The sequence below is a fragment of the Procambarus clarkii genome, unplaced genomic scaffold (assembly GCF_040958095.1).
Source record: "Procambarus clarkii isolate CNS0578487 unplaced genomic scaffold, FALCON_Pclarkii_2.0 HiC_scaffold_109, whole genome shotgun sequence".
Taxonomy (NCBI): Eukaryota; Metazoa; Arthropoda; class Malacostraca; order Decapoda; family Cambaridae; genus Procambarus; species Procambarus clarkii.
In genome coordinates this window covers 302,474-307,129 of record NW_027189142.1, presented here as the reverse complement: position 1 = coordinate 307,129, position 4,656 = coordinate 302,474, and the positions used below count along the sequence as shown (strand labels likewise).

General features: G+C 39.8%; 1 non-coding gene across 1 annotated transcript; it reads left to right on the top strand.

Annotated features, from left to right (window-relative positions):
- The first annotated feature begins 1,883 nt into the window (after positions 1–1,883).
- On the top strand, positions 1,884–2,002 carry LOC138360386 (5S ribosomal RNA). Its single transcript, XR_011226334.1, has one exon. It is a non-coding gene; the product is annotated as a 5S ribosomal RNA (ribosomal RNA).
- The last annotated feature ends 2,654 nt before the right edge of the window (positions 2,003–4,656 follow it).

The window sequence follows — 4,656 nt, the reverse complement described above, 5'->3', positions numbered from 1 at the left end:
ATTATATTAAGATCATGAATTGCTGGGTTAGGTTAGGTTAGGTTAGGTTAGGTTAGGTTAGCTTAGCTTAGGTTAGGTTAGGTTAGGTTAGGTTAGCTTAGCTTAGCTTGGGTTAGCTTAGGTTAGGTTAGGTTAGCTTAGCTTGGGTTAGCATAGGTTAGGTTAGGTTTGATTACATTTCTATGTTAGATTTAACTCAAATTCAAAACAATTGCAGTCATTCGGCTTGTTAGTCAACTTGCCTCTAATAGGGGCAATTTGTCTAACAAGACTATTTAGTTTTGTGTGCATATATATATATATATATATATATATATATATATATATATATATATATATATATATATATATATATATATATATATTATAGCTTCAAGACTCCGAACCAATATAGAAGCATCAAGAGGAAGTGCTTGTGTTATGGGCCAATAGGCCTTCTGCAGTTACTTCCATTCTTATGTTTTTATTCCCATTGGTTCGTGTTTTATCTTGTGTAAATGTCAATCACCTCACCAAAAACTTTGGTACCATATCACCTCACCCATGTATGTGTGTATATATATATATATATATATATATATATATATATATATATATATATATATATATATATATATATATATATATATATATATATATAATATACAGAGTAAATCTACCCCAAAAGTAATGATTTATTTGTCTACAAAACTAAACTCTTTTTGGAATCATATGAGGCCCCTCCACTGAGGGGGGAGGCCTGGATGTTTATTGTCATGTGTATTCATGCTGCTTGCATGTCGTCGTTTATTTTGCCTTTGTTGTTTTCTTGACAGCTTTCTTTGCCTTGGGTGGTTTGGGAGATTTTGAAGCTCTCTTTATTTTGGGCTTTTTGTTCCCAACAACAAGCTGCTGCTGCTGCTGCTTCTTTTTCAAGGCTGTAGGTGGTTTGTTGCTTGTGGCGGCTTTCTTGGGAGTTACCACGGCCTTCTTTGCTGCTGTAGATGGTTTCTTGGTTGTGGTGGCTTTCTTGGGAGTTAGAACGGCCCTCTTCTCTGCTACGGCCAGCTTGAATGATCCACTAGCTCCACTTCCCTTGGTCTGAACAAGAATGCCGTCAGCCACTGCTTTCTTGAGAAATCTTCGGATGTAAATGGCGATCTTGGCAGCCTCGACTTTGTTGTTGGCAACAACGTACTTCTTGATTGCTTGTAGAGACGAGCCCTTACGGTCTTTGAGTGCTGCGACCGCGGCTAGAACCATTTGACTAGTTTTCGGGTGAGCAACCTGGACGCGAGGTTTCCTGGTGGTGGCCACCACAGCAGCAGCAGCCGCAGCCTTCTTGGTAGGCTTTGCTTCTACCATGATGATGATGAGATAACCAAGGTGATGAGAGACGCTCAGACAGTCACGGGGGAATGATGCTGCCGCCGCTTGAGCCGAACCTATTTATGTGCCGGCACGGTACAGAAGCTGCAACCTGGCAACTCGTCCACCAATCACGACGGTTGGTTTTACGGCTCCGAAACCTGGATCCCATATCTTCTCTAAAATAGAAGCATTTGTTCATGTTCTTTGTAAAAGTATCATAAAGCAGGACAGATGAGACAAATATCATAAAAACTGAAGAGCAGATGAGCACACACATGTATGTATTACAAAAGAAAATCCACAAATTCATTAGAAATTGGCAGGGTAGGCTGAGGAAGTAGGTAGATGTAAAATGTCTGTAAATGGCGAAAGAACATAAACCCAAGACTGAATAAACGATGTTAAATATCCATGCCAAGGAGACAAAAATATGTTAGGATACAATTACCATTAAGACACCACAAGAAGGTCCGTATCCTGCCGTGATGACTAAAAAGAGTTGGTTATTAGCCACAATGTGTAGGCAGTCTCATGCCAACGGCCATACCACGTTGAGAACACCGCTTCTCGTCCGATCAGCGAAGTTAAGCAACGTTGGGTTTGGTTAGTACTTGGATGGGTGACCGCCTGGGAACACCAAATGCTGTTGGCAATAATGTTTTTTGTTTTGTTTTGTTTTGTTTCGTTTGTTTTTGTTTGAATGGCTGGCTGGCTGGCTGGCTGGCTCCACGGGAAATTCACGGAGTTGTGTGGAATAAGGCCTGGTAAAATGAATTAATATGTATGTCATGTTTAAAACAAACTCGCTTAATATAGTGTGTGAGGCTTTATACAAAAACAAACAACCAAAACAAAACATGTTGTATATATATATATATATATATATATATATATATATATATATATATATATATATATATATATAGCTTAATCCGGGTTTGAACTCGCAACTCCAAGAATACGCATCACTTATATACACTTTACCACTGGACCACTGCAGGACACTTGATGCTGAGGTATCAATTTAATGACGTAAATGCCATTTCCACAAATAAATGATAATTTAAAAGTATTTGTATGTACAAATCTTTTCTGTTTAAAAGGCTACAATATCAGTTACTGATATAATTTGTGTTAATGTTTCTATACCCACAGGAAGGCATGTTTTTGCTTATATGTAAGGGGTACGGAGAAGGAATCCACAGACCATCATTCCCCTTCCCCCCCCCCCTCCCACCTACTACCACCACCACCACCACCACCACCACTACTCACCACCAATCACCACCAATCACCACCACCACCAATCACCACCAATCACCACCACCACACCTAACCGAAAACCCCCTAACACATCAACCCTCCCCCCAATCAACAGGCGAAATAATAACCCTCAAATGCCTGCCTGCCTGCCTGCCAGCCAGCCAATACTAACGGTCTTCTCAGAAAGAAAATCTCTTTGTATCTGTATTACTTGATGAAATGTATGATTCTAATAATGAAAATAAATTGTTATGTCGGTTGTATGAGCATAATGACCAATATGCACGTGATATGAATGAATTAAATAGTGTAGTTTTAAGTAATTAGGTTGTAGACACATTAAGCGGATATGATATTTGACGCGTCCAGAACTGGTGATTTTTGGTTTAGTTTTAAATGCACCACCACCACCACCACCACCATTGCTTCCCCAGAGCCTAATTAAGGACCGGTAAAAGGAGTCAATATGTATGTCATCTATAAAACCAAAGAATGAATAAAAACACACACACACACACCTACATAATAGTACTAGGAAGATTGTATGGCATAAAAAAAAAAAAAAAAGTACTCCCATTGGGTCGTTTGAACTCGCGACTTCCAAAACACCAGCCACACACCTTACCACCCAGCCACCATAGAGTTGGTATAATTGTGCAACTTTAGTTATAAAACTAAAGTTCTTATTGTCTCAAATCTTATTGTCTGTTCTATGAAAAGGCATGATGTAAATTATGTATTTTTTGAATGATTGAATTGTAGGCACATTAAGCGGATTCGATATTTGATATATCCAGAAAAGGTGATTTCTGTTCAGTTTTAAAATGCATCACCGTTAACGCTAAAGGACTGGTAAAACGACTCGATGTTTGTCATTTTTAAAATAAACACTAAAACTAGGCCCTTAACATATATAATGTTTGAATATAAATTGAATGCATATAAATACAAAGTGGGAGTGGCTGGCTGGCTGGCTGCCTGCCTGCCTGGCTGGCTGGCTGGCTGGCTGGCTGGTTGGCTGACTGGCTGGCTGCCTGGCTGCCTGCCTGCCTGCCTGCCTGCCTGCCTGCCTGCCTGCCTGCCTGGCTGGCTGGCTGGCTGGCTGGCTGGCTGGCTGCCCGCCCGCCCGCCCGCCCGCCCGCCCGCCCGCCCGCCCGCCTGCTTGCCTTGCCTTGCCTTGCCTTGCCTTGCCTTGCCTTGGCTGTCCTGTCCTGTTATTGCCTTGCCTTGCCTTGCCTTGCCTTGCCTTGCCCTGCCCTGCCTTGGCTGCAGCTGGCTGGCTGGCCGTAAATCAACTCTTAACAACACCACACCACACCACACCATCACTCATCACCCATCACCCACCACCGGCCCCAGTCTCCCAGCCTCTCTTATATACCCGAGCAGGCCCTTTAAATTATTTGAATTGTTGCACTTCGGCCAATGGCACGATCGCTGCTGCTCAAACATATTCTGGTTCACAAGTATTATAATATATTATATTATATTATATTATATATATATATATATATATATATATATATATATATATATATATATATATATATATATATATATATATATATATATATATATATATTATTCATGAAACACATTAAAACCTTGATCATTTATTCATTCGTTACGTCTAGTGAAGAATTGCTTTTGTTCATTTGTATGATTAAAAATTGATAGAATATGAATTCCTCGCTTAAAGTAAAATATAAAATATATATTGGATTTATATGATTGGTTAATATTCCAAGTGATGCTGAATATCCCCTATAATTTTGTTTTGTTTGTTTGTTTGTTATGTACACATTCCAAATGAAATCAATATAAATGTTATTATTAATGTTTGAAAGTTGATTGTCTACTTGAATCTCTCTATTAAAGTGTGTGTGGCTCCGGATGGAGCCTGGTTATGGTATTTGTCGTGGTGGGTGGCAGAAGTGCTTACTTCTTCTCTGTCTTCTTTGGCAAAAGAACTGCCTGAATGTTTGGAAGAACACCTCCCTGTGCAATGGTTACGCCAGACAGAAGTTTGTTGAGTTCTTCGTC